Source organism: Ailuropoda melanoleuca, chromosome 1 (assembly GCF_002007445.2).
Source record: "Ailuropoda melanoleuca isolate Jingjing chromosome 1, ASM200744v2, whole genome shotgun sequence".
In the NCBI taxonomy this organism is placed as follows: domain Eukaryota; kingdom Metazoa; phylum Chordata; class Mammalia; order Carnivora; family Ursidae; genus Ailuropoda; species Ailuropoda melanoleuca.
This window is the reverse complement of record NC_048218.1, coordinates 204,097,647-204,109,489: the sequence shown is the minus strand read 5'-3', so window position 1 is coordinate 204,109,489 and position 11,843 is coordinate 204,097,647. Positions and strand designations below refer to the sequence as shown.

Sequence of the window (11,843 nt, the reverse complement as noted above, 5' to 3'; positions counted from 1 at the left end):
GACAAGGGCATCTCTTCCAGGGAGAGTACGGGGAGTGAAAGCCAAGCTGGAATTCCACCAGAAGGTAGAATAGAATGTTACCAAGCGCTGGCGGAAACGAACAGCCAGAGCAGGGAAACAGATGTGGATTCTTCCATGCTTTGGCCAGTTTTGAGAAATGTAGTTCAGATCAAAGTACTATTCATTTCTGTTTGCTTTTTTTTTTTTTTTTTGTAATTAAACATTTCCTCCTTGATATGTATAAAACAAAATCTCAGGAGCGTGTGGGTGGCTCTGTGGGTTAAGTGTCTGCCTTCGGCTTGGGTAATGATCCCAGGGTCCTAGGATTGAGCTCTGTACCAGGTTCCCTGCCCGTGGGGAGCCTGCTTCTCCCTCTCCCTCTACAGCTACCCCTGCTTATTCTTGCTCACTCTCAAAATCTTAAAAAAAAAAAAAACAAACCTCAAATTGTGGGTCATTTGCAAATTAATATTTTTGAACATTATGATCATGTTTAGACCTCAAACAACATATCTCTATTCCACCCCCAAAAATGCTGGCACGCATTCTCCTCAGCTAACTTACTAACAGGCAAGAACAGGATCAGTTTTGCTTTCTAATAAACGGGATCACCATTTTATTGTTATCTGGTTTACACTTTTCTAACTATTGCAGTGTTGTTTAGTTGGGGCTAAGAAATGTGTAAGATTTGGCAAACTGTCAATTCCTGAGGGGTTTGGAGAGACAGAGCTCTCTGAGCTGGCTAGAAATCTAAAGGCAAAAAAATAAAATGAAAGAAGAAACAGAAAACCTAGAATTAACTGGACTGTTCTTTTCCCCTCCAGAAATAATATTTTTCACTGTCTTATATATAAATGTCTTTCATAAAGACCAGACAAACCTCCAGGATATCAAATTGTTGGAGCTGCTGGAGACTTAAGACATGACTGTCTCCTTGCACTAAAACCCTGCCTCTCCCCACGGTCCACCAGAAGGATAGTCCATGGCCTCCACTCCTGTGCCTCTGAGTTCATGGGTTCTGTGAGCTAAGTCTGCCACCCCCATGGACTTGGCCTCTACACAGGACTCCCTTTCTTTTAAATCTTCAGGATTTGGTAACAGGCTTGTATAGTATTTAACTTTAATTTTAATGCAAATTTTATGGAAATTGGTCTTTAGTTTATTCCCTGAATTAAATTTAATTTGGAAATACACTGTATTAGGAGTTAGGTACCTGTCACTTTCTAGCTGCCTTAGGCTATACACTTAACTTCTCTAGACTTTGAGTTTTATGTATAATATCCAAAGGTCAAAAGATGATTTCCCAGTACCCTCAACTCTCCCTGCAACTTGCCCATCCTGACTCTATGGTTCTAAAATGTTCAAAGTGAGTCATATCCCTTTTTCTGCCTCCTGTTTCTTTCTCACCCAAAACACTGCATCTAACTTGTGTATCTTTAAATCTTCCAGGTTATAGAGTCCTGATTTTTTTTATCCTCATCATTTGAATTTAGTCCTTTAGAAACTATATGGGCTTTCACCAGGAAACTGATAATATTCAGCCGAAGTATTATATCACAATCATTTTTCTGTCTTCTGAGATCAGTTCAGTTAACATTTTTCATATCTCTTTCACAAAGCACTTCATGTAAGTATAATGTTACAGTGAATTTAATCTGGCTAAGAGTGACATAGTTTAATGCTTCCTAAATTCTCCAATCTGCCAGCCAACTGAATGCTGCAAACTAGCTGACAAAGTGATGGGCACATCACTGCTTGTGGTGATTTATACAAACAGATTATAATCAATTTTTTTCTTTAGGAATCATCATGACTAGAATGTATATCAATATGTTCAGCCCTCAAGCCAAAACCACTATGACGCTAATGCCACAGTCAATCCGTGTTCGCTGCTATGGAAATGATATGCAGATAATATGTGATAGTGACCTAAAGAACTGATAAAAATTTCCTACTTTGACATTCCCATAATCAGAATACTGTGAATACACCCTATTCACAGAGAAATTTGTTTTGTAACAAAGCTCTAATGACACAAGATAAAAAACCATATTAAAGACATTCCTATTTTGCCTTATGAGCACATCAAGAAAATATGTTTTGATATTTGGTATTTGTACACCAGCTTCCCAAGAACTTATCCTAGACCACTTAAATGAAATAATCAATTACATAAGAAACGACTCCTTTAAATTGTTTTATACCATGATATAACTAGGAAGACTAATCCTCCTCCTCTTTCTTGAGCCCTAATGAATGACCAAAATGAAAATTTTCTTTTTGTTTCTAGGATACTGAAAGAGATTCACATAATTCTATATGTGATAGATGATATACCAGACAGTGGAGTGAATACTTTTGGGATATAGATACTTCTGGGAGTCAGAGACTATCTTCAGTAAGTGCTATAATTTGAGCAAAGACTGGAAGTTCCAGAGTAGAGAGGAAATTTAAAATTTTGTCTAGTTCTCAAAAATATTTTTCAAAATGATTAATCAATTTTAAAATATTTTTCCAATTGATGTTAATAAATGTGTACATTCACAGCTGTGTATACATTTATACTTAGAATGTACACAGAGTTATATTTTACTTAAACATACTGCATTAATATCCCTGTAATTCAGCACAATTTAGTTGCACAGCACCTGTTTCATGTTGCAGCACTTACTTGGCAGACTTTTGAAGGCTATGGCAACCTTACCCTTGTTTGCACATTGCATCTGGTTATTGTTACAGGCTTCATGCATGCCACTCTCAATGTAATTTTCTACATGTAATTTTCCGGGCTCTTTCTATAGATTGACTAGAAAATATGGAAGACTATCATATTCTTTGTCCTGTGGATGCAGTGGAAAGAAGTAAAACATATTATGTGTTTTCCTGTAATACAATTATTTGCACTTGTACCAGAAAAATAAAATATCAGGTGTGTTTTTTGGTTTTCTTCCCTAGTGGTGGGAAACGTAACACTTTGTTTTTTAGATTTTTCTACTTATGTCTTTGTTTTCATTTGCTTAGGAGAGAAATTTCACCTAAAGCATCTGTCAGAAATGCCATATTCAATGTGATATTAAAAGGAAAGAAGGTAAGTACCTCAAAAGCTGTCAAGTAGTCTGTGTTCCTTCTACAAAGCCATGGGACACAGCTCAAATGAGGTCACTTGAGGGTCTACAGGAAGTGTTTTTTAATCATTGTAGAGTTTTGGGACTACTTTCACAGGCAAAACAAAGCTTCGGGTAATTTTTGTGATGCTATCTTCTAAAAATGAAGCACTTATTAATGCAATTTTAAAAGGAATGCTTTCTAAAATTATTATCCAGACTTCAATTTTTAAATTATTTTTCTAGCTCCTGTCATACATATCAAAATCTTATTCTCCATTACCATGACCCGAACCCCTAAACATATTTCAGTTGTTTTTTGTTCTTACAATTACTTAATTTCATGTGAGGAAGTTCCATGAGCTTTTAAAATCTATCCATTTTAAAATCTCTGTACATCCTGAACTTCCCTCTTTTCTATTATTTTCTCCTCTGAGAAACTGAAAAAAACAAAAACAAAACAAAATCTTCCTCTATAAGCTTCAGCCTTTATGTCATCTAGGATTTTACATTTACAGAAGCACAATCTGGTACATTCTCTCGGGGTAAGAGAGGGTAATTCACCCCATAACTCTTGTTAGCTACATGGAACTCCTCAGTTTCATAGCTCTCCCACTCCTATCAGTAACATCTCCTTCCTATTATCTACCAAACAATATAATACATGTATCTGGAGTGTATTGTAAACTACAGTATAATCCCCTCCTTGCCAGCCAGGCCCCAAATGTCGGAGTTGCTGCTATTCTCTTGACTGTCCTCATTTCCTCTTTAACCTATATCGTGCCTTCCTGTGCCCTTGGCCCTCCAACCCTTGATGATCTTCCCAATAGGTATTTATTTGCTCCTGACTCAGCTTATACAACTGATGTACCACTAAAATGATACACTCACTAGGACAAAAGATTCCCTCTTCTTTTAGGCATTCTGTTGCACAGCCTATGCCAACCTCTAAGCCAAAGAAAATGGCACCATCCATTCTATATTTTATCCACTTCTACTCTAATTCTTGAGGTCCAAGGGCACAAATGATGACTGGCCCCATTACAAATTAATATCATCCTTGACAATCCGTGTCACCAATTGTTGTTTATCCCTACTTAACTCTCTGGTATAGTTTCTAGGCTGTGCTATCCAATTTTATTTATAAAGATCAACCAATTACCTTTTTGAAGTTCAATCTGAGGGGAAAGGAAATAAAATCTTTCCCAAAATGCATGACTAACTTACTTCTCATTTTATTGGTCCTTTTTTTTTTTCAATGCAAGATGTATAGGAAAGGAAAATAATCTTAACAATTTATTTTTTTCCAGTTTTACTAAGATATAATTGACATACAGCACTTTATAAGTTTAAGGTGTATAGCATAATGATTTGACTTACATATATTATGAAATGATCACTACAGAAGTTTAGTTAATATCTACCATCTCATATAGATAAAAATATATATATAGTTTTTCCTTGTGATGAGAACTTTTAGGATTTACTCTCAATGTTTTTTGTATACCATACAGCACTGTTAACTAAAGCCATCATATTATTTTATCTCTAGTATTTATATATTTTATAACTGAAAGTTTGTGCTTTTGACCATCTTTATCCAGTTCCCTCTCCCTCTACCCCATGTCTGGTAACCACAAATACGATCTCTTTTTTCTCTGAGTTTACTGTTCTGTTTTATTCTTAGATTCCAGATATAATTGAGATCATATAGTATTTGTCTATTTCTGTTTATTTCATTTAGCATAATGCTCTCAAGTTTCATTTATGTTGTCAAAACAGCAGGATTTCTTCCTTTTTTATGGCTGAGAATATCCCATTTTGTGTATAAGTATGTGTTGTGTGTGTGTGTGTGTGTGTGTGTGTATGGATGGATGGGTGTGCATACATATGTGCCACATTTCCTTATCCATTCATCTTCTGGTGGATGCTTAGGTTGTTTCCATATCTTTGCTATTGTAAATAATGCTGCTATGAATATGGGGGAGTGTAAACATCTCTTCATAGTGTTTTCTTTTTCTTCAGATATATTCCCAGAAGTAGAAATGCTGGATCATATGACAGTTCTATTTTAAATTTTTTGATGAACCTCTATACTGTTTTTATAGTAGCTGTACCACTTTACAATCCTGCCAACAGTGCCCAAGGGCTCTTTGCTTTCCACAACTTTGGCAGCATTTTTTTTTTTTACCTCTTTTCTTTTTCATGCTAGATATTCTAACAGGCATGAGGCAATATCTTTGTTGTGGTTTTGATTTTCATTTCCCTAATACTAGTGATGTTGATCATCTTTTCATGTACCTGTTGACCATTTGTGTGTTTTCTTTGGAACAATGTCTTCTCAGGTCTTTCGCTCAGTTTTAATTAGATTATTGGGTTTGTTCTTGTTTATTCATTTGCTTTTGCTTTTGAGTTGAGTAAGTTCTTTATTTTGGATATTATCCCTTTATATGTGGTTTGCAAATACTTTTTTCTCATTCTGTAAGTTAAGCAGCTTTTCATTTTGTTAACTGTTTCTTTTTCTGTGCAGAAGCTTTTCAGTTTGATGTACTCCTACTTGTTTATACTTGATTTTGTTGCTTGTGCTTTACGTCAAGGAGCTTTTCTCCTGTTTTCTTCTAGTTTTATGGTTTCAGGTCTTACATTTAGGTCTTTAAGCCATTTCAAGTTAATTCTTGTGAGTGGTGTAAGACAAAGATCTAGTTTCATTCTTGTACATATGAATACCCAATTTTTCCAGCACCATTTACTGAATATGCTTAGCTTCTTTGTCAAATATTACCTAACCATACAGGCATGAATTTATTTCTGGGCTCTCCTTTCCATTCTTTCAGTCTGTGTGTGTTTTTATACAGGTACCATACTGTTTTCATTACTATAGCTTTATAATATAGTTTGAAATCAGGAAGTATGATGCCTCCCACATTACTCTTTCTCAGAATTGCTTTGGCTATTTGGGGTCTTTTGGAGTTCCATATACATTTGATGATCGTTTTTTTCTACTTCTCTAAAAAAATGCCATTGGGATCTTCATAGGGATTACACTGAATTTACAGATGGCTTTGGGTAGTATGTTCATTTTAACAATGTTATTTCTTCTAGTCCATGAACGTGGGATACCTTTCTATTTATTTCTGTCTTCTTTGATTTATTTTATCAAATTTCTTGTGGTCTTCAGTTTTCTGAGATCTTTCACCTCCTCCGTTAAATTTATTCTTAAGTATTTTATTGTTTTTATACTTTGTAAATTCAATTATTCTTCTTACTTCCATTTCATATAACTGTTAGTGTAAAGAAATGTTACTGATTTTTATATGTTAATTTTATATCCTGCAACTTTACTGAATTTGGATTATACTTGACAGTTTTTGGGTGGAGTCCTTAAGATTTTCTGTACATAAAATCATCTCATCTGCAAATAGAGACAATTTTACTTTTTCCTTTCCAATCTTAATGTCTTTTGTTTCCTTCTGTTGCCTGATTGCTCTGGCTATGAATTCCACTACTGTATTGAATAGGAGTGGTGAGGGTTGGCACCATTGTCTTGTCCCTGATCTTATAGGAAAGGATTTCAAACTTTCACCACTGAGAATGCTGTTAGCTGTGGGCTTCTCATATATGGTCTTTATTATCTTGAGGTATGTTCCTTCTGTACCTAATTAAGGGGTTGAATTTTTTTCTTTTGCATTTTTTTTAATCATGAATAGATGTTGAATTTTGTCAAATGCTTTTTCTGTGACTACTGAGATGATCGTATGATCTTTTTCTCTTTCATTTTATTAATGTGATGTATCAAATTAATTTTTTAAACCACCCTTGCATCCCAGGGATAAATCCCATTTAATCATAACAAATGATCTTTTTTTTTAATATGCTACTGAATTCAGTTTGCTAATATTTTATTGAGAATTTTTTCATCTCTATTCATCAGGGATACTGGCCTGTAGTTTTCTGGCTTTTTCAGCTTTTGTATCTTTTCTATCTCGGTATTATGGTAAGGCTGCCCTCATAAAATGATTCTGAGAGTATTCCTTCCTCCTCAATATTTTGGAAAAGTCTGAGAAAGACTACCATTCTTTAAATTTTGGTAAAATTCATCAGTTCTGTCATCTAGTCCTGGGTTTTTCTGTGTTGGGAGATTTTTGATTACTGATTCAAATTCCTTAGTAGTAATTGGTCTGTTCAGATTTTCTACTTCTTTCTGATATAGTCTAGATAGTGTGTATGCTTCTAAGAATTTTTCCATTTCTTTTAGGTTGTCAGGTTTGTTGATGTATAGTTGTTTATAGTAGCCTCTTATAATCCCTTGTATTTTTGTGGTATCAGTTGTAATGTCTCCTTTCACATTTATAATTTTGTTGATTTGGGTCTTCTCTTTTTCTTGGTTACTTTAGTTAAAGGTTTGCTAATTTTATCTTTTCACAGAAACCAACTCCTAGTTTTATTAATGTTTTCTATTGTTTTCCTATTCTCTATTGTATTTATTTCTACTCTAATATTTACTTCCTACCTTCTGCTAACATTGGGCTTAGTTTGCTATTTTTCTAGTTCTTAAAGGTGTATAGTTCAGTTGTTTGAGATTTTTCTTGTTTCTTAATGTAGGCATTTAGTACTATGAACTTCCCTCTTTAACAGCTTTTACTGCATCCATAAATTTTGGTATGTTGTATTTCCATTTTCATTTGTCTCAAGATACTTTTTATTTCTCTTGTAACTTCTTCTTTGATTCATTGGCTATTCAGGCCATATTCTATTTAGAATACAATGGATGCTAAGCAAGTTGGTTTTAGATATTTTCTTATTCAATTCCTATTACTAAGCATTTCAATACAGATACTTCCATTTTTATAAGTGAAGAAACAGTCTAAGGGAGGTTAAATAATTTGTCCAAGGTAACTATCTTGGTAAGAGAATCTCTGGTCATTACCTTCTGTGAAGATATTTTCAGCACCAGCCCTCTTCTACCAGTCTCTCCCCCAGCACAAATCACAACTACTACAAGAGTTGTAAATTCTTGGCATTAGACACAAAAACTAAACAAAACAAACAACACCAGATTACATCGATATTAAGGCATAGTAGTTTGATTTTGTCTTGTTATATAAGTGTGTACATGGCTTTAACAATATAATTTTAAAAGATTTCTGGGCCACTTGAACATAGAAAGCCAGTTCTGAAGTCTGACTTCCTTTAACGTATCTGAGCAGCTAAGCCCAAATGTCATACCAAACTTAGCTAGAGCCAAGATTAAAACAATGTGGTTCCACAAAGGGGAAGGAACAAGACAGTCCCACTGCAATAGGACATGCTTCTGGTCTCTGCAGGTGATGTTGCCTCCGATGAAACCCACCAGGGAACAGTCTTCTTGTGAACTCACAAAGGACTTAGGTTTTGATGAGGACTCTTAGACTATAGGATTGACTCCATCTGTCCTTCCCATCATCATCAGCATCAGGCTAGTATGCTCTTTCTGGAGGAGTGAGAAACTCTAATCTTGTCTGCCCTCCTTGGCCTGAGATCTTCCCTTTAATTCCTCACTAGGTCTTTGGAGTCCTGAAGGCAATAATGATGTTTCCTTATACACTTTTCACACTTGATGAGCCTGCATCTCTAGGAAGGAGGCTTCTCATTCACTTAGGGGGTCAGTAGAAATGTCATGGAATATGGCTGTTTTATTCTAAAACTGTTGTTTTTGTTATGATGCTTTAGAGGGGAGAAATGATTAAATGCAGTTTTTATAAATCTGAAAAAGACCTACATGCCCATCAACTGCAGTTCCACCACCCTTCATTTTTCCCTGTTACTGTTGCACCCAATGTCACACATTATCCTCATATCCTCCAGGTGCTTCTTTCTCTTCGTATCTTTACATAGATGGTGAATTTTCAGTGGCTGAAACACCTTTTCCACCTTCTAACCATCTTCTGATAATCAGTTCAAATGTCTATTTCTGCAATTTATTTTTTCACTCTGCTTGGTCTCCTTTCAATTTCCAGTGGTAGTTCACCAACAACACTTTTCACTACATATTGGAGGAGGGATCTGAAACTTTGGTCTTCCCTCTGTGAAGTGTCAGAATAGGGAAAGGCAGTATGATAAATAAAGGAAGGGCTCTGGAGCTACAAAACAGTGACCTGAGCCCAGCCTTTCACCCTCTAGCTGTGGCGTTGTTTAAATCTCAGTTCCTCACCTTTAAAGTCAGGGCAACAATAACTACCTCAAAAGTTTGTTGCAAAGTAAATGAGATAATTTATGTAAGACATAGACTAGAAAATACATATCATTAAAAATGCATCATATAACATCTGAAACACACAAAAGAATTTATGTAACATGTAGGTTATAAAGCATACAGTCAAATAAGCACCTCTGAAAGCACCACTCAACATAATTCAAACATTAAGATCAATGTTACTTGTGTCTTCGTCCCTTCCAATGCCCTTCACCCCAAATTAACAGCTGTTCTAAAATGTATGCTTTTCCTTCCCTTTTCTTTCAAAATAGTTTCAATAACAAATGTTGTTTTTCATATTAACGAAAACTATTTTTATTTATCCATATTTCTGTTTGTAGTTGTGGTCAATTCAGTGTTAATACAAGATAATATTTCATTATGTTCTTATTTCACAATTTATTTAGCACATTGCATTGGTATAATAATTTAAATATTTTGGTTGTTCCAGAGGTTTGCTATTATGAACATTATTACTGAAATGTATCTTACATCTAACATTGTGCAACTTTAAGGTGTACAAAATGTTAATTTGGTGCATTTACATACTGTAATATGTTTGCCATTATACAGATAATTAGCACCTCTGTCATGTTACATAATGATTCTTTCTTTTTAGTGGTTGGAATCATTAGGTTCTAGACTCTCAGCAAGTTTGATGAGTTATAATACAGTATTGCTGTTTATATTCACTATACTATGCAACAGATCTCTAGGGCTTAATTACTACTCCTTATAAGGATGTAAGTTGTATCCCTTAAATAACATTTATCCTATCCCCTCAACCCCCATCTCCTGGTAACTACTATTTTATTTCATTTTTATAAATTTGCCTGTTTAAGGTTCCACATATATCATACAGTACTTGCCTTTCTCTGAGTTATCTCATTTAGCATAATAGTGAACAATGTTAATATGAACATTCTGTACAGGTTTACTATTTCCCTGTGCAAGAATTTCTCTAGAGTACATACCTAAAGTGGAGTTGTGGATTTTTAGATTAGTGCATGTTCAACTTTACCAGGTAACATCAAATCTATATCCAAAGACGTTACGTCTATTACTGAACGCATGAGTTGTCTAAATTGGCCCTTGAAAGAACTTGCTTTTGGTCTTTTAATCACCTTTTATAACTCATGTCTCCTCTTAACTTTATTATTCACTCCTTTCTACTCTCATAGTATTTATCTTATTGCTCTGGTCCTTCTTTTTTATGTTTGTTTTGTTTGTCGTGTGTGTGTGTGTGTGTGTGTGTGTGCTTAAAAGCTAATTTCTTTTTAAAAATTGTTTTTGAAAAGTTAATTTCTTTTTAAAAATTCAGTGTTATATTAGTTTCAGGTGTCCAATATAATGATTCGGCAGTTCTATATACTTCATAGTGCTCATCAAGATAAGTGTATTATTAATCCTCCTCACCTGCTTCATCCCGCCTCCCACCCACCTACCCTCTGGCAAACACTCGCTTGTTCTCTACAGTTAAGAGTCTCTGGTTTGTGTTTGTCTCTTTTGTTTTCTTTGTTCATTTGTTTTGTTTCTTAAATTCCACATATGAGAGAAATCCTATGTTATTTATCTTTCTCTGACTTATTTCACCTAGCATTATACTCTAGGTCCATCTATGTTGTTGCAAAAGGCAAGAATTCATTCCTTTTTATGGTTAACATTCCATTGTGTGTGTGTGTATGTGTGTGTGTATATGTGTGTGTGTGTATGTGTGTGTGTGTACCACTTCTTTATCCTCATTTATCAATCAGCACTTAGGTTGCTTCCATATCTTGGTTATTATAAATAATACTGAAATAAACATAGGGGTGCATATATCTTTTCAAATTAGCATTTTTGTTTTCTTTGGGTAAATGCCCAGTAGTGGAATTACTGGATCATATGATATTTCTTTTTTCTTTTTTCCTCTTGAGGAACCTCCATACTCTTTTCCACAATGGCTACACTAGTTTGCATTCCCTCCAAAAGTGCACAAAAGTTCCTTTTTCTCCATATCCTTGCCAACACTTGTTATTTCTCGCGTTTTTTATCTCAACTATTCTGGCAGATGTAAAGACATACCTCATTGTGGTTTAAATTTGCATTTCTCCGATGAGGAGTGATGTTGAGCATCTTTACATATGTCTGTTGGTCATCTATATGTCTTCTTTGGAAAAATGCTATTCATGTCCTCTGCCCATTTTTAACTGGATTATTTGTGGGATCATTTTTATTTTTTTGTATAAATTATTTATATATTTTGGATATTAACCCCTTATCAGACATACCATTTGTAACATCTTCTCCCATTTGGTAGGCTGCATTTTGGTTTTGTTGATGATTACTTTCACTGTGCAATAGCTTTTAATTTTGGTGTAGTCTTAATAGTTTAATTTTGCTTTTGTTTCCCCTGCCAGAGGAGACATATCTAGAAAAAAAGTTTCTACAGCCAACGTCAAAGAAATTATTGCCTATGTTTTCATCTAGGAATTTTGTGGTTTGAGTTTGCATATTTAGGTTTTAAT

The 11,843-nt window shown here is 34.6% G+C and overlaps 1 protein-coding gene and 1 long non-coding RNA gene across 4 annotated transcripts in view; one reads left to right on the top strand and one right to left on the bottom strand.

Annotated features, from left to right (window-relative positions):
• The window catches only part of CNTNAP2 (contactin associated protein 2), a 1,777,718-nt gene that overhangs the window by 989,747 nt on the left and 776,128 nt on the right, over positions 1–11,843 (bottom strand). The gene's annotated exons all lie outside the window — the stretch shown is intronic.
• The window catches only part of LOC109488506, a 31,388-nt gene continuing 19,945 nt past the window's right edge, over positions 401–11,843 (top strand). The window contains exons 1-4 of one of the 3 annotated variants that reach the window (XR_004619125.1): positions 403–1,627; positions 2,291–2,398; positions 2,802–2,929; positions 3,022–3,088. This is a non-coding gene — a long non-coding RNA (uncharacterized LOC109488506). Of the gene's footprint in view, positions 2,399–2,801; positions 2,930–3,021; positions 3,089–11,843 lie in introns of all 3 variants that reach the window. The other 2 variants (XR_004619126.1, XR_004619124.1) reach the window with 2 other exon arrangements.